Here is a 26,438-nt window from a genome sequence, read left to right as displayed (position 1 = left end):
TTTAAACATCTCACATACTGCTCCAGGTTTTGTTTGTTCATTTATTTTCTGTGTTTTATGCTCAGAAAGTTAATAAAGGGAAAATTCCTCTGCGAAAGAATGGAGGAAAGAAGAGATAAAATCAGAAATAAAGGACTGAATTTTCATCCCATTTATATCCACTGCTGATAATTGAAGAGGAAAGCTGTTTTAAATGAGGGATCTATTGGAAAGATTCTGTTTCTCTGTCCCTACTTACATCCTGTATATTCCAGAAACAGGTTCAAGTGCAGGGCTCTGGCAAAGTCCAAGTTTAAAATTCAGCACAGGCTTCAAGGCCATTCACTCTGATGTGACTTTTTTTTTTTTTTTTTTTAATTTGGTAAAACTTAAGCCCGAGTCAAGGTCAGTGGAGTTGAAATTAGGTCTGGAGCAAAGCATCTGCTGAAGGGCTTTGTGTACTCAGTGCTCTCATTGCTCAGCCTGGTCCAGGAGGAGGCTGGGAAGACACAAAATGTGCTGCAGTTTTCCCCATAAGGAGTTCCAGGGACCTCCTTAAGTTTTCAAGTCAAATTATTGCTAAAAGGATTATGAGCTGCACTCTGAATTTCATTGGGATGAGACATCCAGGAGCTGAGAGCTCCCTGCTTTTTCTGGAGAACCTGATTCATCCTGAGCTGTCCCTCTCACCCTTTGCCATCCCTGCAGCATCCGGGCTGCCGCCACATCCAGTTTTCACTCCTGGGATGCAAGAGGGATGAAAACAAAACAAGCCCTAAAACCACACCAAAGGCTCCGAGTTCAGTGTGTCAGGCTCTGATGCAAAGGGAGAGTTCCCAGAAAACCAGCATGGAATTTCCCTGTGGGGTTTTTTTCAGTCCACTTGAAGAGAGCCAAGACCTCAGGAGGCAGCACAGTTAAACCAGCAGTTAAACCACAGTCCTGGCCACCAGCTCAGCCCTAAACTGAGTTACTCTGAGATTTCCCCATCCCTGGGGTCACCCCTGAACCCCCAAATCCCTGTCAGCTGAGGAGCTGATCCTCAGGGTGCCAGAACAGCCCTGGGACTGTCCAGGCATCCCTTCACCTGAGGATTTCAGGGAGATGCCCGCCCTTCCTGCCGCACAAGCCCCTGAACGATCAAAAATGCAGCCGGGGGTCCGAATAATAAAAACTCCCGGCGTGTTATTAGTGCTGTCAATTTAGCCAGGGATGTTGTGGCACGTGTGTCACCGAGAGAGACAGAAGCTATTATTGAAATGAGATTAGAAGCGTTTTGAAACATCAACAGTGGCATTATAGTTGGTAACATTTCCATCTAAAATAGACGACATTGATGCTATACAATCAACAATGCCACTGGGAATACGATATAGAACTGAAGACTAGATTGTTTTACTCTATATTGATTTTCCCTTAGTACTTTTTGATTAACTGTCAAATCAATTAGCTCTCCCCACCCAAACATCATCTTTTTTGATGTCCCCCCTCAGAAACTCCCTGCTCAAGAGCAAACAACCCAGAGGAGCTCAAGTGCTCCAAAGTGCTCCGGAACAGAGGATTTGCAGGCAGAGATAAGTCCCCACAGCGAGCCTGCTTCTCCTCATCCTGCTGGAGTCCAGCCATGTTTTTATTGAATCAGGTTCTGAAGCTGTCTAAGGCACTGAGGGATCTGATTATAGCCTTGCCACGATGTCCTTTTAAAATCAAATGCGTGGCATTTTCGCGGTGACATAATGTTCCTTTGGCTCGGCAGAGACGGCGTGGCGACAAGTTATTTCACCAGCTTGGCCTTCCCATGTTATAACTCCAGAAATCTATAAATCCCTCCATCCACCAGAATTTCCCAGTCTATACACAGCCTTGATAATTTTATCTGAAAAAACCTTGATAATTTTATCTTTATGTCACAAAAGCCCCACAGAAGCTGCAAAGACGGGCATTAAGCGAGACACCAGGGAATTTGCCCAAAGTCACAAGGAGCCCCCAAACCCATCTGGTTTTCCCAATTACAAGCCCCTCACCTGGACTGGAATGGTCAGGAGAAAGGGAAAAGAAGGTTTCACTCTGTGAAACAGAAGCCGAGAACTCATCCTGCTCCTGCAACAGCTTCACACCTGAGTGGTAGTGACTGATAAAGCAGCACCAGAAATCTCAGATCCAGACTGAGGCAAGATCCCAAATCTCAGAAGTTCAGAAACTTGCTGGACCTTGCTTTTCCTCGCACTTTTTATTCATTAATCACTGTCTTGTTTCTACCCCTTCCCTTTGTTTCTCTAATTCAGACTGTGCTCATTGTGGGCTGTAAAACTCTCCTGGGGATGCTGCACGATCTCCTCTCTGCACCGGGGCTGATAAACTGGACGGTGAAGGAATATTTGCGTTGGCAGCGCCTGTAGGGCCAACTGGGAGCAGACCCTGCTCCTGTGGGCTTGTGCAGCCACTCCAGCTCCAGCTGTGCTGCCCTGGCAGCCTGGGTGGAGGTGGCAAGGCAGGAAAACCTCAGTGCCAGGGCAGGGACGGGTCCTGAAAATTCCCAGTTCCCGGTCCCGTGCTCTGCTCCTGCAAGGCTCTCATGGCCAAGGCCTTGGGACAGCACACCATAAATAAAGATTAATAAAGACTCTAATCAAGACTCACTGTTCCACTAAAGTCCAGATCACCCAACCAGCTCTACAAGCCCTCAGGAGGGACGAGGATCCCGATCCAAGCCCGAGCTGCCCCACTGCTGGGCGCAGAAGCCACAGTGGAACCAGCTGCTGCCGCCGCGCCGCCAGCCAAGACTCTCATTTGTTTTGGCTGGCGCTGAAGAATCAGCTTAGGCATCTCTGAGAACAAAATGGTGCGTGGAACCAGGCCAAGCTGCAAAAGATAAGAAGCAATAAGAGTCGCAACAGACTATTTGTCAGCTAAAACAGAAGGAGAATTCTATCGAGGGAAAGAAACCGCGAGCGGGTCCCGGTCCAGTGCCGCGAGCAGAAGTTCTGTTTGCGCAGCTCCTCCCGGGCTGCACGACAGGTGCCGAGCTGCAGCTGTCCCCGGGGGATAACAAATCGCTGCTGCCGAGGAGCAGCGAGAGAGGAGAAGCGATTCCTGCACGAGTGTCGGGAAGAGGAAGGCTCTGCAGTGACATGGCAACGCTGCCGGCGGGGCTGGAGGGGAGGGATGCGAGGATTCAGCCAGAATAAACACGAGGAACAACGGCAGAAAATAACTGCTGTGCTCTCCTGTGAGCTGGGGAAGGGAGCTCGGGTTGGAGATTAGCCACAAGTGATTCTCAGCCACGCAATTAATCTCTCTGGAACTGGACCGAGGATAAATCTTATCGGCTCCTCGTGTGTTTCACGTAGATTGGGCCCATTTTCTCAGTGGCTTTTACAAAGGAGGGGAAAAGAGCAGGGAGCGTAAGAGGGAAGGGATGGAACCAAACAGATCACAGAATCCCAGCGTGGTTTGGGTCAGCAGTGACCTCAAAGCTCGTCCAGTTCCACCCTGACACCCTCCACTGCCCCAGGCTGCTCCAAGCCTTGTCCATCCTGGCCTTGGGCACTGCCAGGGATGGGGCAGCCCCAGCTTCTCTGTGCCAGGGCCTCCCCATCCTCACAGGGAGGAATTTATTCCCAACATCCCATCTAAATCCACCATCCTTCAGATTAAAGCCATCCCTGGCTGTCCTGACACTGCATACCTTTGGAAATGCAATCCGAAAGAGGAGAAAAATAGGGAATTCAGTAATCAAATCTAAGCTTAATAAGCAGTGAGTGAAGACTGGCACAACTGCAAGGATCAGGTTCTCACCTGACACACCCCAGAATTTGCTGAAATAGCCCCAAAGCATCTAAAGTCATTTTTATTCCATAGAAGGACCTAAAGTCATTTTTATTCTGTGTCACTTCCTTAGTCAAATGTAAGCTTAACTTCAAAGTTTAAAACTTAAAAACACTGATTTCTTTTTTAACAAAAATCTTCTTTTTAAAAATATTAAGATTTAACACCAAATTCATGACAAGTCTTCCCTTTCAAATCTAAGTTCATTCCAACCCAGCCATCAACTGGGAAACAAAACCCAGAGAGGAGGCTCTGAGCAGGCAGAGAACAACACCCACCTTCAGCCTAAACAACTGAATTTGCACATATTTTGTGCTAAAAACCAAAGGAAAATACAATAGCAGCGCCTGTCTTGGTTTCTCATCTCCGTGAGAGGATGCAAGAAGACAGATTGCTCCTCCCTGTGAACCCAGGCTGCCTCAGTGAGCAGCTTCTCTTAAAATTCAGGATGTTAAAGCCCTTATGATAAACACATCTCTGCAGCCAGGGGGATTTTTAATCTCCCTTGATTTACAGGCATTTCATTGCATTTGAGTATAACTTATTTTAATGGCATGGTGGAAATTGCAGCAGGGGCTAATTAGAGCAACTGAGTTAGTTAGATTTGTGTGCATTTGGAAAACAGGCTGCATCTTCTTTTTTTTTTAATAGGGTAATCTAAATGGATCACCCTGACCTGCAGAGTTTCCCTGGAGGTACCAGGACACTTCTGCACTTCTCTGAGTGAGGTAACTCCTCTGGAATTAGGGGACAAAGATAATTTATCCCCGTGAGGGCCAGATCCTACAAATTTGTGGGCACCTCCCCTTCCCGCAGAAATAGCGGGAGGTCTGGGCAGCTCAAAACCCGGCAGGACTGAACCCTGAGAAATAAAATAACCCCTCTGCTTTCACTGCCATGTCATTAATAGATGCCTGACGTGCCAGCAAGCCCCACTGTTTGGGATTTTTAAGCCTCACAGTCATGGTCTTAAACTAAATTACAAACCATCAGGCCTCAGCCAAATCTGACTTTCTTCAACACCACCAGGCTGGTTCGAATTTTTCTCAACCTGAGGTCGCAGTCTACAACTAATTCAGAACACATTGTGGAGGTCAACAAACCTCTCCCTCTTGTCTTCCTCCTCAAGGTAAGTTCTCAGGGCTAATCATCCTTGGATCCTTCTCCAGATAAAGAAGAGGAACAGCCATTTTCGGGGTACTGGGTGTTTTCACCCACGTTTTAGGGTAAGGTCAGTCACATCCTACAAGGAGAATTTATTTCTGCGCAATCAGATGGGAGGAGCAAACAAAGGATTGACCAAACACCATTCTGCTCTCTGCCAGCATCCACCGACCTCCCCAAGCCTTGGTGGGCCCAATCCTAAGACAATTATCTGACTTCCAACAGTTCCTTCATTTAAAAGAGGAAAGGGAAAATCATCCCTGCGTTCTGCTTTTCCAGGGTTTCCCTACCTCCCACTGGAACAAGGAAAACTCCACCTGGGCTCAAGGAAAAAAAGCTGGGGAGCATCTCTGATCCCCCTTTGAAATTTCCACAGAAGGATTTCATTTAATTTTCCAGGCTCCTTTGCCTTTCTCCTGCAATAACGGCTGATATCATTTAGAGCAAGGCACAACGACAGCCATTAAAAATGGTTATTAGTCTGGAACTGCCTTCTTAATAGGAAACACACACGCCACACTCTGGGAGCTCGATGTTTTTTAATAGACTTCGAGGTAAATGCCACCGTGACCCCTCTTTTCCAGCAGGGAGGGAGAGAAAGAGAGAGGAACGCGTTTCTTGGGCTGAGATTTTGCCCTTAGGCAGAGCCTTGGGCGGGAGCTGGAGCAGCTCCACTGCTGCCCTGGGGAGGGATGGAGCCTCTGAAATGCTCCACTGAGGATCTGCAGCTCTGCTGCAGCGGAGGATGCATTAGCAGCCCAGCATCCCTGCCCGGCTGGTGCAGAGCAGCGGCTCAGCAGAGTGACAGCCTTCTCCTCCCTCTCGTGCCTCCTCCTTCCCCCGGGCACGGCAGGACCTTTGCAGGGCTGGGGCACCCTTCAAGGTGACCCTGGCAAAGCTCAGGCAGGCACGGAATCCGCGGGTTCCCGGCACCGGGGCCGACCCCAGCTCCCCATGCCTGGCCAAATGCCCCGTCTGGAGCCAGGGATGCTAAAATTTCCTGCCTTGGGGAAGAGTAAAACTGCTTTTCCCAACCTTCAGCAGGCTGAAATAGCGCAGTGTGATGTGAGACTACACATCAACACTTGGGAGTAACATCAGTAGGAGTTCTTTTTTTTATTTGCTTCCCTTCTCCTGCCATACCTGAACCTGCTGTTTAAAAGCAGAACTTGGGACCTCTTAAATGAAAATAGCGAAAGCACCATCCCCACTGCAGTGTGAGGAGCTGAGGGCTGCTTGACCTGATGGAAAGTCTCCAAATCCACAGCACATCCAGTGTTTTCAGCTCTCTACCCCACCCAACAAAGATATCCCCCTTCCTCAAAGCCTATTTCACCGACTGGGAATTTTATTTGCGCTGTCAGGGAATCTCTAATGCCTATCTGATGTTTGCATTAGGGCTTGTTGTTGTTTTTTGCTCCTTTCATCACCTTATAAAGGCCACACAATGATTGCGTGATGCCGAGACTTTTGACAGATGTAACATATGTGCAACAATATTTATCATTTATTTAGCATGCTGGGCAGAGCGGCTGGCAAGGCTCTGCCATGCCTGACTTAAAGGCTGCTGGCATTTCCATTAGATAAAATCCCATCATGCAGGGGGGTTAAGAATTCAGGCATTTCAAATCGCATCAGGCTGAATCATGATTCAAATCAGAAAAGCCAGTTTTTGGTTCACTAAGGGCTGACAGAGTGGGGCTTTGGGGGGGAGGGTCAGGAGGAGCAGGAATGGATGGCAGGTCACGAATATGTTCCTCTTTCTCAACGGATGGCCAGGCTGATGCCGTCTGGATTTTGAAATAATCGGGGAGAGGGGGGTTCTGCCCAGCTCCGAGGAGCTCTCCGATCCACGGCGTTTCACGGTGCCTCTCCAGAGGCATCCATCCCCCTGCCTTGCTGCTCCAGCCACTTTTGGTGGGAGCAGACATAAGCCAGTAGTCACCCCCTCTGAAAAACCCACTGCAAAGCGCCTGACAGTCGCATTTTAAGCAGCACATGCCTGCCAGACACAGAAATTCTCCTGCTCCGCACCGAGGTCCTGCAGCTCTCAGGAGCAGAGAGGAAAATCTGTGCTGATGGAGAGAGGCAGCAAGACCACGACAGCCAGAGCCCCAGGTCGAGCTCAGGAGCTCAACATCCAGATCCTCTGGGCTGTCTCGGTGTCTGTCAGGTGTGACTGACACTTCAGACCCCAAATCTGTGCTCAGTGCGAACATCCTTCCTTAAGCCATCCTTAAAAATCAAGGTTCAGCTTTTGGGTTTAACGGTAATTTCAATTTATTTTCATTCTCAAGGAAAAAAGGGATTTAAAGGCCCCGCCCAAACAACCAAGGCCTGCCAGTTTATCCTGACCCTGACTCTCCTGAAGAGTAATGAGAGGAGTCCTTTAACTTCTGCCCAGTTGCAGCTCTCTCTGTTCTCATGGAGCAGCAACATACCGCACATTTCATAATTAGGGCGAGAGGCAGAGATAAGGCCATGGGGCTGAGCACATGAAAGGAATGTGCTGGGTGTGGGGAGACGGTGCTGAAAGGAAGAAGAGTTTTTTATGGGCTGGAAAAGGCTCTGGGAGAGCGGGGTTAGGGAAGGGGGAGCCAGCAGGAAGGCGCACGTGTGGCAGGGAAACGGGCTGCTCTCCCTGCCAGTCCCGCTTCCCAAGGATTAAAGAGAGGCTGGGAAAAATCCTGACGTCCGGGACAAACGTTCTGGGAGGGGATTTGGCATCCAGGTGAAAGGAACAAGTGCCCTGCAGTCAGAGGGACACCAGGGTGGCTGTTCCTGAGTCCTGCAGACCTGCTTTGGGGTAAAAGCAAGATCTGGGATTTTTCCCTGTGACCGTTCTGCACAAATCCACCTCGAGGTAATATTTACGGAGCCCACTCTGCCTGTTCTGGAGGGCTTTTGTGTTTGTTTGGTTTGAAAAGCCCTGGTTTTGGCAGCAGGGCCGAGGAAACCACACATTTTTTACAAGATTCCGAAGTGAAAAGAGACCACGGCGCTGAGCACAAAAGCACACAACGGTGGCAGAGCATTATTTGCTGAGTAAATCCAGAAAAAAAGCCAGGAAATATGAAAACACAGCAACACAGAACCTGCAAATTCTGATCTCTAGCCTGGTCTCTGCTGCCTGTGGATGAGGTGACCTTTGGCCAGCCTCTCCATGTCTTTGTGCCACTCTTGCTCCTCAGACATTGGGTTTGCTTCTCCCAGTTCAAACTCTGGGCTCTGAGCCCACAGCGCTGGGCTTGCTGCACTCCTGACTTTTGTGGGCACTCACAGCTTCTCCTACAGCACCAATAAACGTCTGCATCCAATATTTCACCTTCAGCCCACAACACTCCCTGACCAAAGAGGAGACCGAGATAATCGGAATAGCACAGGCTGATATTATTCCTGTAAAAATTCCTGGGTGGGTGCAAATACACATGAACCCTCAGCCTAAAAAAAGCAGCCCATCTGATTTATTTTTTGCTGGTTGAGATATTAAAATTCAGGCCAGGGTATCAGGTGTGGGAGCGGGGAGTCGCTCCTTTGTCTCGGATAAAAGCGACTCTCCTGATTTTACACCGCCGCAGCATCCGAGGCTTTGTTCCAGAGAGCCTCACGTAGATCCCTGCCGGTGATAAACCGGGGAGGAATGACCTAAAAGTGGTTCTTTTCTTTTTTAATATCTATTGAAATGCCGTGTTTGTACCTGCCAGCCCTTCTGCTGGGGGTTTGCCCCTCCAGCAGCAGCAGCCTCACTACAAAGAGCTCGTACCAAAGCCTCCCATTTTCCTAACAAAAGCAGCACATGAACCCCCTCTATAAATGGTGGGGAGCATTTTCCTAAAATCAATCAGCCTCTATTATTCACTTGAAGCCCAACCTCATTGTCTACTTCTTCCTCCGGAGGCCGATTTCTGCCAGGTAGAAAATTAAGTTTCCTTTACTTTTCTTCCCCACACAATTTTTCAGTGTTTCGGCACCGTTGTTCGGTGTGGGAAAGCGACTTCCTGTCTCAATAAACAAGTGCACACAAGGCTTTTCTGGACACATAATGGGCTCTTTTTTTTTTTTCCTCTTCTCCCCTTTTTCTTTCTTCTTTTTTTTTTTTTTTTTTATTTTATACAAAAAATCATTCCACACTTAACACATCAATGAAGCCACTTAAGCTCTACTGCATCTGAATTAAAGGGGGAATTGTGTGATCAAAGAGTGTGAAGGAACCACACATGGAGTTCTTCAGACACTTTACTTTTGTTACATTTGATACATAACAAACCCAATAAATATGCTTATCCCAGTAGCCCATTTCATTATCTCATATCCTTATGTTTAAGAGCATTTCCTTTAAGAGCTGCTCTTTCTCCTTTGTTTTTTTTTTTTTTTTCAGCATCATAGTTTTGAGGGGGTTTATTTTAAACGAAGATGACTAAAAAGAGAGAAATTTTTTTTTTTTTTTCCCCTCTAGGTGTGCTCAAACAAGACCAAAAATCCACCTCCACTGAGTTTTTTTCCCCTGGATATATTTATTTATGTGAGAATATAGCCACAAGTGTGTTAACCTCAGTTATTAGCGACAAGCTTTGCATGAGGAATGTTTCCTAAAATTCTTCACAATTATTCTCCTCAAACTCATCCCTTTCCCTCCACCCTAGATCAAACCGCTCAGAAAAACACAGATCTTGTGCATGTTGATGTATTCACTGCTAGGAATAATTACCTATTTGCAGCTAAATTATCAAAAATAATGAAGATTGGAACCTGCCTGATTTTTTTTTCCCTGTTGTTTCACATGGAAGTGACCAATTTCTCCAGCCAACAAAGAAGCTGCAAGGTCTGATTTTTTTGGGGAATTGCTGATCATCTGTAGCCAGCAGTGACACGCGGCTGGTCAAAGAGCTGAGCCAAAATGGGACCTTGTTCAATGAGCCGGAGGTTTGGGCGGTGGTTTTTTACCCACAGATGGACAAATCCACTGGTCCTGAGAGGAATCTGTATTTCCAAGAGGAATTTCAATAGGATTTCTGCTGGAAATCGCATGCCCCAAAACTGTATTTAATCCAGTCTACCACAGCCGTGGCAAAAGCACCCACCAAACCTCCAGGATAACTTATTTGGGAAGAAATGGCAGGTGCTTCTAGCAGAGCCGCTCAATAAAAGTCATTTCAAAACATAATTTTTAAAATTGCCTTTGCATCTTTTTGTTTTTCCCGGCTTCCCCTCCGCTCTCCCCAAGGGGTCCTGACAGAAATGCTCGGGACAGGAGGTTTCATATGCCCTGAAATGGTGGGAACAGCCCCTGTTTGCTGACACACAAGAGACTGGCTCCTTTTTCTTTGTCAAAAACTGAAGAAAATGATCCTGCCCTAAAATCGTGGGCTGAAGTGAACACATCCAAATATTTCTCACGTGCAGCAAACACAGTGGGGGGGGGAGAAAGCACCTGAACCACCAGAAAAAAAAAAAAAAAAAAAGAAATAAACACCTAAAAAACCCCTAATAAAATATATTTTCTGCTCTGTTTAGCTCCTATCTGTAAATATCTTTACAAATATGCTTTTGTGACGAGCACGGCCTGGTTGGAGCTGCCTTTGTTTGGTGGCTTCCCAAATCAAAACAAGCAAACAAAACCACCCCCTGCCAGCACGAACGGGGCTCCTCTCCTAAGTAGGGCACGTCCCTCTCCCCATCCCAGCCACGGCTCCCAGCCCTCACCAGCACCCAGCCGAGGTAAAAATTGCAATATTTGACCTCCACCACGAGCTAGAAATTCTTTTTGTAGCTCTGAGACCTCCAACTCTCCGGCAGTAAGAGTCCTGACCACCAATTCAGCGATGTTTATCCAGGAAACAGCTCCCGAAATCATGGAAATCCGTGACAGCATCAAAAGAGGGGTGGGTATAGGGAGATGATTTTAACACTCGTGGTTGAGGAGGAAAATCTGGTAAAAGAGCCCAAAGAGAACCAAGAATTTCAAAAGGTAAGAGGCAGTGAGAAGTTTTGGGTGTTGCTTCCCAAATCTCATCCTTTCCAGACTCAGGATGGGCACCTGACACTCGGCTCTGGAATTGCTCCAGGTCACAACCACACGCCAATATTTCATTCCATTCCTACCAGGAAAGTGCCGGATGAGGAGGGAAAAGAGAATTTTTGCTGCTAGAAATTAGTGCTAAACTCTCAACCTAAACTGCCACGTTAATCCTTTGATTGTGGTGCACAAGACAAACTTTATTTATAGTAGTGGAATCCAAATATACAGGAAATTTTCTATATTTCTCCTCCTGTTGCCTTTTTTTTCCAATGCAAATCCATACTGGTCATTAGATCAAAAACTGAGGAAGAATTTCGCAGCAGCTGGGTGGTAAAATCCTGCTCTGACTCCCTTAAACTGCATCCTATTTATTGGTGGTGGGGAAATACCTGTCCCACACGTTTCCATGCCTAAAATGATCTGTTTGAAACAAATAGGAAGAACAGAGAAACACTCAAAGTATTTTTATAATGTCCCCTTTTTTCCGCCCCCACAATCGAAATCCTCATCCAATTTTGGATTTCTGCTTCGTTTTCCGAACAGGAGCTTTTGAAGGTGACTGTGCTGGGTGTGGCTCTAATCATTTTTTGCTTCTGAGAAGAAATGTTCTGGGGAAAATTAAAAGAGAAATAATCAATTAATAGCGTTCGAAACAGCCTGACTGCAAGAATTTGAGGGAAAAGGTGGAAAGGCTGCAAAATTTGCCTGAAATCTTTGCCAAAAACACTTAACTGGTAATGAAACAAAACAGCATTTGGGGTTTTTTTAACAGATTTAATTGAGAAAAGAGACCTCAAAGACCCACTGATGCCTCCCTAAATCACTGCAGATATTTAGTCTGGCAACACATTGGACCTAATGATTAAACCAATTCCCCAACCAGATTTTTTTTTAATCTTGATGGAAATTGGGAAGCAAATTTCTAAAAGGAAGAAGTGGATTTCTGAATGGGGCCATTTGGTTTTTCCTGCCATATGAAAGTAAGTTTCCCACATTGTCTTAATTCAATTAAATTTAAAACCTGCCCTGGGAGAAGCCTGAAAGAATTAGAAAAGTTGTCATAATGTATAAATGAAGGTATTTCTATGGATTCAACAACTCCAAAAAAATCTACCAGGTGGACAAAAATGATCCTCCGCTGGTTTTGATGTGGAAGGGAAGATTTATTTCAGCTTTTAAAGCCCTTTCTGAAAGTGCATGTGTAGCTTGGAAAGGTCACGTTTTCCCTTGACACTTTAGAATGGATCATTTGAGTCCCTGCGTCCAAAATCCTGAATTTTTTGGAGCTGCAGCCACCTTTTCTCATACAGGAAAAATATAATCAGGAATTAGGGAAGTGCCTTTCGCTAGCACTTCCTAATTTCAGATATTTTTAGGCAGGAGATGTTAGCTCTGCCATCAGAACAGAAATAAACTGGTTTTCACGGCAGTTCTTGGCAGAAAGGGAACTCCAGCATAAGAGATTCCACAAAAATCCTCCCCACTGACCTCAGCAAAAAAAAAAAAAATATTAAAAAAAGAAGGACAACTCCCAGGCAGGTTGGATTTAGGGAAGTCAGATCCAGGTTAATTTTTTGGTTGGGGTGAGCAGAAACCTTAGGGACACACACGATGCCCCCTTCCCTAAAGGAAAACTATTCCATGCTGGAAATAAACTCCTCACAGATCACTGGCACAGCCAGCCCATGGCAGTGGCTGGAAATCAGACTTAAAACCTGGAGGCGACAATGAGATTAAAACGAGTCACACCTCAGAGAGGAATAGTGAAATCAGATAAAAATTCCGGATTCTTTCCCTGAGGAGACTAATCCCAGCCAGATCCCGGATTGCCAGGATGGCACAATGGAGATATTTTCCTATCATTCAATAAAAAAGCCACTGTCCCCACACTGTCCTTCACAGATATCCCCCAACTCTCCAACTACATTTTTCAAGGGCTTTACCCCGTGTTTTTAGCTGATTTAAAAGAAAACAATGAAAAGTGTGTTGTTTCAGTGCCTCTAGAGAAAGGTGTTGGCTGTTAGCACTGAAATAAGACTGAGAAAAGGTGGATCATCACTGAAAGCAGCGATTTTGCATGAAAAAGAGCAAAGAAATGTATATTTTATATAAGATGGAGCAAGGAGACGAGGAGCACCCTCCTCCTGCTGCTCCACAGCTTCATCTCACTGCCAGCACAGCCTGGGTCACTGCAAGGGAAGATTTGCAGCCCAGGATATAACTCATGATGAGCTAAAGTGGGAATCTGAGCCATGGCATTTTAATTTCAGACGTATTCAAAGGTAGGAGAGTCACTCTGTTCTGCCTGAACTTTAGATAAGCACACGCTGTGCCATGGTTCTGCTTTCCTCACAGCATTCCTCAAATTTTCACTGCAGTAGGAGGAAAGAGAGATGGGAAAAGGGGAGGGGGAAAAAAAAAAAAAAAAAAAAAAAAAAGAGAGAGAGTAGGAGAAAGTTTGGTGGTGTTTTATTGTGTGGATACCCAAAGGATTCAATCAAACCTCCAGACAAAACTCCTCCAAGATCTCACAGAGCCTGCCTCACCTTCCAGAGGCAATTCTGGGAGGCTTTTCCTGGGCTTCCCTCCCACCACAGCAGGACAGGGCTTCTCCTGAGCTCCAGAGGAGGAATCTCTTTGACTTGAGGGAGAGGGTGAGCTCCAAACCCTCGGGATGTGCCGGGTGTGCTTTAAAAACCTGGCATTGGAGAATCAGCTATTCCCTGTGAGCCAGGGGACAAAGAAAGCCGAAGGAGTTGCTAAAACACTTCCAGTAGAGTTTCCTGAGTGAGGTTCTTCATTTTTGCTGCTGTTCTGAAGGTTTTTCATGTCCTGACCATCCCCAAATACATTTCCACCCACCCAGCTGAAGCTTCAGTCACTGCATTTTTTGGTGTCTGGATCAGAACACGGGGTTAAAAATGTTCAGAAATCCACAAAGCTCAGTCCCACTGCCCTTATTTCCTAATCCCACTCAAGTAGCAGAAATAAAACTAAAAAGCAAGAGGCTGGAAAGACAGTGGGGTAAATGATACACACATCAATAGACAGAAGCAATTAATTTGATATAGGTGATAGATGTTCTAGTCCCTTCTGAATTAAAACAAATATCAACTCTCAAGGATTTGTTTTTTCCCTTAGATTGTGAGATTTGGTCAATTAATCTTAGTTAGAATGCCTTTTTTAAAGAAAATCAATCAGCACTTGAATTTTTGAGCAAGTTCATTCCTTCCTTCGCTAATTCCCACGTAGCTTTTTCTCCTGCTGGAAGTTCATTTTCGAGCTGGCATTTTGGCTCCCATTTTGTCTCCCAGCAAAAGACACCCAGCCAGACAATAACAGCAAAACCTATTCCTTTCTTACCAGATAACACTCACGTCTTGTTACAGACTTCTCAGGCTGTAAATCAACTTGAAAAGCTAATTTAAGGATATTCACTCGCACTATTCAGGGCTGTATAAACATTCCAAATTCCAATTTTTCATCAAGACATATGTGAGCATTTAGAAGGGGCTTAAAAGAGACATTTTGCAGCTGAAGGGAGAAGATGGAGCTCCAGTGTTTTATTTTTTTTTTCCCCCCCATCCAACCAGATTATCATGTAATATTAATACACAGCCAAAAAAAAAAAAAATATATATATATATATATATTTCCAGTGCCTCTGTGTATTTATGAGGTCCTAAGGGAAGGCAGAGTTCCTTTAGCCCAGAGGAGGGCTGGAGGAAACTGCAGGAATGAGAGCGACCGTTGAAACATCAAATACGCAACAGAATTCGTTCGTCCGGCGCAATTTCTTGCCCCGGTGCTGTGGTGTTGGTTTTCACTGTATCTGCTGGTTTAATTGCTTCTGCCTGTTCAGTCCTTTGTCCGCCCAAACCCCCTCGCCTTAGGGAGATTGCAGAATCAAAAGGTAGGACGGAGCTTGGGCAGGAAATGAACGCTGGTGGCGCGGCGGAATTAAGGGAGAAAAGTTCAGGAGTGGCTCTAGGAATGGGTGGATTCACACAAATTTAAGGGCAGCCTCCTCTCCCTCTGCTCTTTTTGTTGTTGGGGTTTTTTTAGTCGGTTTTGTCGTCACTAATATCCAAATAAACCCCACAAACCCTGCGTTTCTGGCTCTGGAATTAAAGGAGGACGTTCAGGCGTGGCTCTAGAAATGGGTGGATTCGTACAAATCCAAGGGTGCACCTCTCTCTCCCTGCTCTTTTTGTTGTCCTTGTTGGGTTTTTTTGGTTGCTTTTGTTGCCACTTCTCCAAACAAACCCCACAAACCCTGTGTTTGTGGCTCGACCCTGCTGATGGAAAGCTCTGCCTCTGCTTTGGTGCCATCCCAACCCTTCCCGCTCCCCGTGGATCCCTTCCCTGCGTGGGAGCTCGTGGAGACAGAAAGGGAGAAGGGAGCAACACTCAGGTTTCTATTTTCGGTGGGGGAGTGCAAAGTGAGCTCCCAAAGTTCCTGGTACAACACCCATGACACACTCCAGGAAAATAAACAGAGCTGGCATCGGGATCTGCGCAAGGAATTTTCTTCCCCCCCCTTTTTTTTAAAGTGCTCTCCCATCCTCCTCACCTCTGCTATCTCTCCCTTTCCCGTTTTCTTTTTTTTCCCCCCCTCTGAGCTCTTTGGACAAAAGATTCCACAATCAGAGATGCAAACACCAAGCAAGGAGGATATGTACTTAAAATGCCACATGGCCAATAAAAGCTATTTTACAGCAGATCTCACCTTTAACAAGCAAATTGACCACTGTAAGAAAAAACCTGGCCCGAAATCCTGGTATAAAACAGCCTCCACAACACCCAAACCCTCAATTACAGCTATTTAAACAATCTCCTGAAAAATACCCAGATTTTTTTTAAAAAATATAAATAATAAAAATCACAATACTGGGAGTTTCGGTGCTCACCAACCAAGAGGTATGAAGCCACAGATTTCAGGAATTAATTTGGGTTAATTCAGATGGCAGAGATGAGGTAGGCAAAATAACAAGCAATTACCTTTTCCTGCCTTTGAAGAACAATGAATTTGGGAACGGGTCCAACTTCAGCAAGAGTGATTACAGATTTTCTGCCCAGAGAAACCTCTCCCTCCTCAAGACATCCAACACATGTGTACACATGTACTTTTTTACGGCCATCCACTTATCCGTATTCCGTAACACTTGAAGGATTAATTAAAGATAAAATTCAATTATTTATTACATACCCCGCTAATTATTTCTGCAGCTCCATAAAGAGAGCAGGAAAAGCTGCCCAACACAAGCCATAATTAAGCAGAAAGGCAGCATTTGTGTGGTCACTTGGCCAATCCAACATGCAAAACGTTTATCATTTAACCATTTCCTTTATATTGTGCACCAGGCGAGGAGGGCTTGAAAGCTGGGCAGAATGACAAGTTCAACTTAAACCTGATTTTGAGGAGGGAATATCTATTTCGACGAGTTTCGACCATCACTTTGGCGGATAATAAGCAACGTTAAATAAAACATGTAGCTAAATAGGCATTAAAGGCCTTTTACATACTTGGAAGAAAAGAAAACAGGGTTGTTTTTTTTCTCTTCCCCCCCCCCCTTTTTTTTTTTTTCCTTTTTTTTTTTTTTTTTTTTTTTTTTTTTTTAATGCTGCAGACTGCAGGCATTTTGGTCTATCTCTGTCAAGTGCAATTCTTTCTTGATGAATGACAAGGTACGATAATAGGCTGCCGTTACCAGGGCAACCAGACAGCAGAGCTGTGTGCCTTGAATTTTGTCATCTGAAAATGAAACCAGGAGCAAAAGAAAAGCTGAGAATCGAGCGACAGATTAACTCTGAGGGGGGGGGGGAACTGGCGGGGGGAGAGAGAGCACAGGAGGAGGAGGAAGGAGAGAGCAAGGAGGGGGAGAGGGGGCTGCATTACAAGCAATTAAAATTACTGTAATCTGTGCTCGCTGTGTGTGTCTGGGTTGCAGCTATCATTTGTCAATAAGCTTCCAGCCCTATTTTCCCCACCGTTTTCTTTGTTCCAGATAAAAAAAAAGCTTTAAGAAGTACTTTTCAGGGCACTCACCTTTGCAAGAGGTGGCTCTGCAGCGTGGCTCCCAGCAGCTCTCCCAGTCCCAAAAAAGCTACAGCTGGGGGCCGAGGGTGGGGATACAGCACTCAGCTCTGGGCTGGGACCCGTGGTTAAACAGGGCCCCAGCAGCCCAAGAATTCCCCAAGGATTTAGCCAATGGCTTTCACCTGGGCATGGGAAAGTCTCTTTGAAGCCCTCGTGGATCAGAGCCACCCCACAGCAATTGGTTTTGTCTCAGGTGGACAAAGTTGGGGACACTCAGCCAAAGGCTGAAAGCAGAACAGCTCAAGAGGGGCCAGCTCACCAACTCCAGCCTGGGATCAAGTGTGAACACCAGGATCTGGGCTTGGTTCAGCCTGGGCATTATGGGGACAAGCTAAAACTGTCTCCTTTGTACCCATAAATTCAAATAAAACCACCACAAAGGCAAGCCTTGGGTCTGTAAAAAATACCCCAACTGCAAAGTTGAAGCTGTAGAGCATGGTGTAAATGGCTCCACAAACTCAAAATATTCCCAGCTCAGCCAAAAACTTCTCCTGCCCAAGCGCCAGGAACTAAACCTGTAGCAAATTTCCTCAGCCCCGTAACCTGAGACCTCACAATATTCATGTTTCACCCTCTTCCACTCCCTCCAGAGATTTTTATGGATGTCTTCTCTCCCTAACCTCCTGGGTTCGCAGATTAAACTTCACTCCTGCAGTTTTGTGGAAGAGCTGTTGATAAAATAAACCTCCTGTAATTTCTCTGCAGCCCCTCAGGCAAAACTCCCCGTGATCCTTGCGCAGTGTGGGTGAATCATTAGGCTTCTGTACCTCAGAAATTGGCATTTCTGCCAAGTTTGAAGATGAGGAAACCGCCACAGAGAAAAAGCTGCCTGAGTCAGACCCTTTGAAGAGTCCACGGGACTCTTTCCTCCTCTTTCAGTTTGGACCAGGCTTTAACAGCTCTTGAAAAAAGGACTTTGGATTTCTGGCTCCACAACTTCGGGTCTCATTAGGCCAAATTTCTTCCCAATGAGCTTTCTCTGAAAACACTGATTTAAAATGTAGTTAATTCAATTAAAAAAAAAAAAAAAAAGAAGAATGCAAAGCAATAAACGTTGCCTAACCAAAATTGCTCCACCTTTGCACAGGGAAAATTATACTCTGAGCGTGTCAGTCATAGAGATGACATGTTCTGGAAATAAAAATTCATAACCTATGCATGTTTTTACACGGGCAAGTGAGTTACCTGATTTTTAAGGTATCTAAAGGAAGTGATCATCCCTCATTTTTCTCCATCTCCTAATGGGTTATAAAAGCATGACTTAATTTTTTTTGGCATCTTGACCGCCTTTGAATATTTTCCACGGAAGAAATGAAGTGATTTTTCTCAATATCATCACTTGTGTGATTGGCTTTTTTTTTTTTTTCTGCCACGGCAAGCCCGGGACGTTTTCAGTTGTGCTGGTTTATTTTTGCCTGACTGTTCCCCCGTGTCTGCGTGGCACCGAGGAGAGGAACCCCTGCTAGCTCTGGCAGCAGCAGCTTCGTTCCACATGGACTAATTAGCTCTGGGTGTTTGGGGAGGGGAACCCGGCATTTCACACCCTTACACCAAGTTTTGGAGCCGGAGCAATGTCATCTCCATGTTCTCCAGCTGAGCTCCTGCACAGGTATCGGGAAGGTAGTTTTGGGTTTTGGGGGTTGAAGGAATGATCTGGCTGCTCCTCCAGTCTCCATCCAAGCAAGCGGTCACCAGGGCAATGACAAACTTGTCTTTATTGCAAGCTGTTTCCAAACCCTTCACTGGAAAGTTGGCTTATTCCTTCTTTTCCATTCAGTTTTTGAGAGGCAACGGGAACCTGCACTAGAACTTGTCAGCAGCTGCATTTATAATATGTGATGGTGTTACTACCAATGATCTGGTAACTCCCAAATTGTTTTGGTTTTTTCTTTTTTTTCCAATGCAAAAAGGGTTTTTATTAAGGTTTTTTTTTAGTATTAAGGGTTTTTTTAAAGTTCATTTTTTTATTATTTCCTTTTTTTTTTTTTTTTCTATTTCCCTTTTCTATCCTTTCCGCATTCTCCTGTTTGTGCACTGTGAGAAAGGAAGAAAATGAGTTCTGCTTTATTTGAGCCACTAATTCCCACAAATCAGGAGATTTGGATAATACATTCAACTACAGCCTTTCTCCAGCTACCCCACAACAGTTTCTATTTTTCCCCATCATGTGGCACAGGTGTCTTTCACCATTTGGGAAAGCTCATGACAGAACCATGAAAACCATTTGGGAAATGTTCCTCGAAATCTTGGGAAAAGCTCCTTGAAACCTTGGGCAGTCCCTCTACCTGCTTTGGTCAAAAAAAAAAAAAAAAAGCAATCCCGTTAAAAGAAATTCTCTCCATATGAATAACTTTGACTAATTCTACACTGCTTTTCTCACAGTTGGGCGAGGCAGTGTAGAGCACAGCCACCACGATTATTTTAAATTTGGGATTGAATTAAGGCCTCAGAGCTGTCTTAACCCACTAGACCATCCTGCTTTTTTTAATCTTCCTTGCGTGCACCTCTGCGTTAACTCAAACTGAGGCTGAATTACGGCTCCTTATTATCCCTGATAAGCAGAGGGAGCTGTGGCAGAGCAAAAGCTGGAGTTTACTCAGCCTTGTGCATCCATCAGCAGCGTGTCAGGCAGTTTCCAGTCCCGGATTCCTTATTACCAGTGGTGATGGAAGAGGCCCCTGGAAAAGAGCGGGGTTTTCAAACCCCTCCGCCGAGAGGTGACAGCTCAACAAATCACCTTTGGATTTGTGAGCTCAGCAGATTGTTCCTGGAAGCTGTTGAGAGAAAATAAATATGGAAAACCACAATGTCATTTCTAAGAGTCGCTTTTCAGAGCCTGACCACATTTTAAGTATCTGCTAAGTGATGTCCTTTCTCCTCCCCTGCTGCCGGCCAAAACCGATGTTGTATCAATCTCCCGACAAAGACAAGCTTGACGCTGGGGTTCCAGACACCAAAACAAATACCACCTACAGCCCTCGTGAGTCACACAACTCATGTGATTTAAAAGAAAAAAGAAAAAAGAAAAACTCAATTAATTCTTAATCTGAGAGATTCACCGAAAGGAAATAACTCAGCAAGGCTTTCCTCTCTGCGAATGACTCGGTGTTTGAGGGAGAGAGGATAAGTTATAAAAGTGAAATAACACAACCCAGATTTATATAATAAATGAATTTTGCGGCTGGGCCTGAACCCACCCTGCATGGGCTGACCGTGTAAGAACTGTCCCTGGGAAAGTGCCAAGCTCCCTATAACTCCCATGGGGCTGGATGGTCCTGCACCCCTCAGCTGCGGATGTGAACCAGCTCCAGCCCTGCTCCATTGGTCCTGAGATGTCAGCACAGCTTCCAGACCCCACCAGCTCCCTTTGGGAAGCTCTGGACACAGGCAGGAGAAGCTTTGATGTCTCTGCACCTGTCTGTCCTTTGGTGCTGCTTCCTCTCCGTGGAGATCCCTTGGCTCAGCAAACTTCTCCAAGCGTCCTTCCTGAAATCTGCTTCAGGGATGAACGGAACGTTTAGTAGGGACTGGGGAAAATGGTTCTTTTGAAGAGAAAGATAATGCTAAGCTTATGTCCATGGCATCTGGGTTTTCTGGCTATGGGTACATTAAAATGTATTTAAATACTGGTATTAAATGAGAGCTTCATGCTCCAAGTGCAGTTGTCCAATAAATTATTTCAGAAATGGCTTCAGACTTTTGCAATAATAGGGTTTTGGCAAGCAACAGGACTCTTAAAAGAACCACTTTATCATTATGAGGAGATCATAAATGAGAGTTAACTCCTAGATACGGTCGTTTGCAAAACCACCAGAGGTAATAACAAAATATGAGCCACTTCTAAATGGACTGCTGGGGAGGAAGCTGAAGGGAAAAAACCTGTCACCAGCCCACAGCAGGCCAGCAAATGCAGGCAAAATGTATTATACCCTGCAGCCCAGCAGATCCCCTCTCTGTCAGATGGAGCTGGCACAGGAGAGTTTTTCTCTCCGAGAAGAATCCCAGAGCTGTCTGGTGGGTCTCATCTCCACTGGACACTGGGAGCTCTGTGCTCCCATCTCTGCTTCTCCCTTTGGTGCAATTTTCACTTTCAGCCTTCTGTTCTCTCCAATAAAAGAATAAACAATTCTCTCCGATTTTTTGCATTTCTTTTCCCCCTAAAAGAAATCATTGCTCATAAACCTCTAAACCACTCTCTTTCCCTACGGAGGGATTCTTCACAGGAGCACAGAGCCAGGAGGAGATTTTGGAGAGTTTGTCCTGCTGAGGGGCAGGTTGATTACTCACGCACCACATCCCCAGCGATGGCACTGCTGACTCATGCTGACAGAGCTGTGCCACACGGGCACGATGACAATACAGGAATTATCAGCCTTTGAGGTCAAATCTCTGCTCCCTGGCACCGGGGCTGGAAGGTTTTGTTGGGTGTTTGGAAAAGGCTCTTTCCCCAGAGGGCGGTGGGGCACTGAACTGCTCGTTCCCCAGGGAATGAGCACGGCCCCAATGCCGCCAGAGCTCCAGGAGCCTCTGGACAAGGTGGGATTTGATGATCCTGTGGGTCCCTGCCAGCTCAGGACATCCTATAATTCTACAATTCAAAGCAGTGTCCTGCAAAAAGGATGAGCCAAAATGGACCAGCTATCCCTGGAAACACTCCGAAAACCAGCCCACAGACGCTCTGGATGCGGGGACTCTCGATGGAGAACTGGAGGCCCCAAGCCGTAGGCCTCGTAGTGACAGAGGAGACCAAATATTTGGAGTATGACAAGAAGCAGCTTAGCCAATTTAACTTATCTGTTTTCATAACAGTTGGAGAGGCTCCTGCATCTCCACTGGGGAGTGGGTGGGGGGTTAGGAGAGCTGTCACACTTTGATAAGTAGGGCACTCCGTTATGAAAGATTAAGGCCAGGGATGCGGATGCAGCTGAGTGTAAATGAGACTCCCAAGAGTGAAGATCAAAGTTGGGAGGAAAACCATAGTAAAGCATGAAAACCAAACTTCCTACCAGGAATTTAAGCATGAAAGGGCCATGGTGACTTGCAGCTTCGAGGCCAGAGGCTGAAGGCCTTACTGAAAGCTGATGGAGGGTCTCTTGGCCAAGCTTGGATGGTCCTCACTGGAAACAGATGGGAGAAGAGGGGTTCCTGCATGTCCCATAAAAAGAATCAACTCTGCAGGCTGGGGAATCGTGCTAACAAAGCGAGACAAGATACAGCTTTGATATTTCTTGGCATTTTTCTCCTATAAATATGAAGACCACAAGACTTAAAAAAAAAAAAAAAAAGCCCAGAGGGTTCTTGTCTGTGTGTAGTCATGTAAACCACTGCTCATCAGAGAGGCTTTCTGGCCAAAGAATTAAAGCTGTTTCCTTCCTGGCCCCATTTGTTAAAGATTTTTGTCTCTGCTCCTTCAGTACATCATAACTGGCTGGGACTTCACAGGATGGGAGAGGGAAAATCTCTTCCACAACAAGGTGATAGCCATGAACACTCATCTGGTACAGGAAAAGAGGGTGCACTCGTCTCAGTTCCATATCCTCTTTATCACAGGAACTCTGCACATGTTATCACCCTGGCCAATTCCCTCACTCCCTGAATGACTTCATGGGAAATTCGGGGTAAATAATTCAATTTCCCTGCACCTGCAAAAGAGGAGGGGGGAGGGGGTTGATTGGTTTAAATAATAATTGTACTTACCCGAAAAACTGCAACTCAGCCATGGGATCCATCTTATCTGAGCATCTGATAATTCCTGGCTGCTTCCCACGTTGTAGCCGTTTGGTGGAAATATGGCATGGAAGGAGCAAGAATGAGGTCTGTGCTCCTGTTCAGGTCAGAGGAGCAATAAAAGGAGCTCGGAGGAGCTGCTTCGGCAATGGTACTTCTCACTTCTCAGATCCCAGCCTCCTCTAATTAACTTTTCTAAAGTATGTGAGGAAAGAAGGGCGGAACACTGAGCTCTTCTCGTGCGCTCTGACTGCAGCAGAGCTTCTCTCCAAGGCTATTTTCAGCAGCTGCTGCTCATTGCAGCTTCCAGTGGAGGGGGGATAGGGGAGATGCCCTCCTTTGGAGATGCACTGCAGTGACCTCTCCCATCCCCAGGGACGCTCCAGGGCCTGAGCAGTGTCCCTGCACCGGGACAGTGACCTGCCCCCCGTGGCTGATGCTGGCCTGCACCTTCCCTTTTATATTTTTATTTGTAAAATAAACATATATTTCTTTTATATCTATATAAACCAATAGGTTTCTATTGGGAGACAGAGCCCTCGCTGGTTTATTTTCCCCTTTCCCCACATTTTTTCTCCTCCAGTTTCCCATTCCATCCTCCTCATCATCTTTCTTATCAAGTCACTCCCTCCCTCCATCTCCCTTTTACGCTGGGGACAATGAGTCAGATGTAAAATTCCCCATCCCCACACCCCAGCTCTGCCCATCACCAGGCTGTCCCAACCCGAGGGGCTTCGCTCTGGCCACTGAAACCCTGCAGCAATAAATTCCGCAGAACTGGACAGGGCTGAAGTGCACAGCAGTGGAGAGCACGAGATGTCTCTGGGTCTGAAGTCGCTAAACCACTTAATTTGCAACTCCTGGGCTGGAGCTGTCTGGGTTCTTATCCAGGGATCTGGGTCAGGCTCTTTTCTGTGCATTTCCACCCCACCTTTACCTGTGAGCAGAGCCACAGCCTCATCGCACCTTCCCCTCCGGCAGCAGAGCCAAACTCTGGGATGAATTTCCATCCACAGGCGACCTGATTTTGTTTCCACCAGTTTTACCCAGCGCTCTCCCTCCTCCCATCCCTGCAGAAAGCAAATCCTGACTGGGAGCACAGCATCCAGCAACTTCCAGGAGAGCAGGAATGATTTATATCAGCTGGGGATTGAACCAGATTATGTTTAGCTTTAGTCCTCTGTTTCAGAAACAATAATGTTATGAATAATCCTTTTATGTTCATACATCTTGTATAAATATCTGAAACATGTATAAAACCAAGGAGAGGAGGGAATTCATTAAGGTGGTCCAGGGGAACATTGCTCTGAGAAACAAGGGGCTGCTTAGGAGAGTTAAAATTGGTTTATCCCATTACTTTTTCTTAAGAAAGAAACCAGGGGAAACTAAATCTAATGATTTTTTTTTTTTCTGAAAAATGGTGGGTATTAGTTTGTGGAAGCATATTCCTGAGGAGCTCATGGGAGCATTAGTGTGTTAGTTCAGCTGCCCTGAAATATGCATGATAGTTGTTCTTCCATGTTTTACTGCAAAATTCCCCATCAGGCAGGTCCAAAGTCTGGAATCAATAGTAATCTTTCAATAGAGTTCCACGGATTTACAGGCAGGCCCCATGTGCTCATTATTTAAAATAAACGAAGGGAAGAAAGAGTGAATCAAAATGCGACAGGGGCAGGGATTTTTGGAAAATTCCCCCTAATTTTAAAGAGACCTCCAAGCCGACTTTTTAAAGACAAAACAGGGCATGCATTGAATTTCCAGCTCCATGACATCATGTCACCCTGATTTCATCTGGTCCCCGCATGTTCTTGGTGGGAGTGTAACTCGATGCAGCTCCATGCAGCTCGTGGCACGCTGTGATTTATTACAATTTAAATGATAAAGCACCCAAGAATGCTCAGGCAATTGGATTAGCCCATTGACTGAATGTGCAGACAGCTATTTTTAGGGAAGAGGTGTCAGTTTGTGCAATATTAGATGGCCTGGTCTGGTTTTATTTTAACTGAGGGGGCAGGGGAATTTCCCTTATCACATGGTTCTGATGTTACCTCTGTGTTCTGTTCTTTTTAAGTGGAGATCTGAGCGTCACAAGATTTTATTCATCAAAGGTGAGACCCAAGTTCTCGACACCCTCTGCTGAGTCTCGGGATAGAGAGGCTGGCAGGATAAACCAAGCCCAAATTTTGCCCGCAGTTTAAAGAGCCTCAGGACTTGGATTTCGGTGTTCCCACATTCTCTGGGGATGGGTCAGAAATGATAATTTACGAGGAGCGGGACTAGAGCTGGCCTAGAACACATGCAAGTCTCCGGATGCCAAGTTCTTGATTCGCACCATCCCATCCTCATAAATTATCAGGTGGATCCTCCGAGCTGGCAGCTGCTCGGACCCACAGCTCCAGCCAGACAGACAGGAAGTGGAAAAAACGATGCTCCTGTCTTTTGTTTGACGAATTTTTTAGGATAAGGCTCCACGCCAAAGCAAAAATAACCCCGAAAACTGGAATAATTCATGAGTAACGTGGCACAACAATAAAAGGTCCGTGTTAGTGCAGTGGGTTCTTTGATACAGCCAAGAGGAGAAAGTGCTAAAATCAACACAAAGGGATCCCATTAGGAGATGAAAGGCTTGTTGCAATCCCTTTGGTTTACTCAGCTGGGTCACTTTAGGAGCACTGAGTGCTCAGGTGTGGCCTAATTCTCCTTTTCTTGTGTTCCTAAGCGGGGCAGGGGCTGAGGGCGTGTTTAGGTGGGAATTCGAGATGTGTATTTGGAAGGAGAGCATTAACCTATTCCGGCCACCCTGTACCCAAGTGCTTCATCTCTCCGGGACACAGATCAGGGAAAGGGCCCCTGATAGCTCCAAAAGCTTGTTCCTGTCTCGACAGCAAACTCTTCATTTTACATGAAAGTATCAGCAGCTTCTGGGAAACAGATTAAATCTAGTTCCAAACTTCCTCTTGATATGGATAAAAATGTTTAGGAGGGCTGGCTGGGCTGGTCCCAGCAGGAACGAGACCTCCTGCTGCTGAGTTCTTGGTTCAGCGTTTTAACATCTGATCTCACTGTCCCTGGGTCAAAATGATGCCTGCTGCAATTTTGACAATGACATCAGGGTCATCTTAGGGAAAGAATTCCTTCCAGCGCATGAGTGGGCTCTGAATCCGCCGAAGTCCAGCTCAAGGCAAGGCTCTGAAGGCAGCAGATACAGAGAAAAAGCCAAAACTCAGAAACAGGTTCATTTAAAAATAGAAAAGAGCAGGTTTAAGCGCTCTTTGTTTTAAACATCTCTGTTTCTGCGTCTCCTCTACTAATAAAAATGTTTGGGTTTATAGAAGAAACATGGAGGCACCACCAATGCTGAGGATTTCAGGGATTAATTGCCTGGATACTGCTAATTGTGAGGGGGGTGCTGTCACCAGAGAGCTGTTACCTTTGTCTTCTCTTTTAGCAGCAAGCAGGGAAATGCTGAAAGGAAAGGATATGAAAGGATATTCTGGCCCATGTGACGTAAAAATAGGGGCAAGTTGGTATCAAAATCCGAAATTCCCTCATGGACTAGCCCTCCTGGTTAATCTCCTGGCTGCAGATCCCTGGGCTGGGTTTTCCTGGGTCTCCTGGCAA

General features: G+C 45.8%; 2 long non-coding RNA genes across 2 annotated transcripts; both read right to left on the bottom strand.

The window, feature by feature from the left end:
* Positions 1-11,318: 11,318 nt before the first annotated feature.
* Positions 11,319-17,122, bottom strand: LOC120762525 (uncharacterized). The gene is made up of 3 exons (XR_005703916.2): positions 17,040-17,122; positions 15,992-16,154; positions 11,319-11,598 (listed from the first exon to the last, which is right to left on the bottom strand). It is a non-coding gene; the product is annotated as an uncharacterized LOC120762525 (long non-coding RNA).
* A 778-nt stretch (positions 17,123-17,900) lies between these two features.
* LOC120762522 (uncharacterized) lies at positions 17,901-23,882 on the bottom strand. The gene is made up of 4 exons (XR_005703912.2): positions 23,755-23,882; positions 22,788-23,012; positions 20,505-20,586; positions 17,901-19,864 (listed from the first exon to the last, which is right to left on the bottom strand). It is a non-coding gene; the product is annotated as an uncharacterized LOC120762522 (long non-coding RNA).
* Between the last annotated feature and the right edge of the window lie 2,556 nt (positions 23,883-26,438).

This window comes from Hirundo rustica, chromosome 23 (assembly GCF_015227805.2).
Source record: "Hirundo rustica isolate bHirRus1 chromosome 23, bHirRus1.pri.v3, whole genome shotgun sequence".
NCBI lineage: Eukaryota > Metazoa > Chordata > Aves > Passeriformes > Hirundinidae > Hirundo > Hirundo rustica.
Note: the sequence above shows the minus strand (reverse complement) of the source record. Positions and strands in the feature narration are given on the sequence as shown.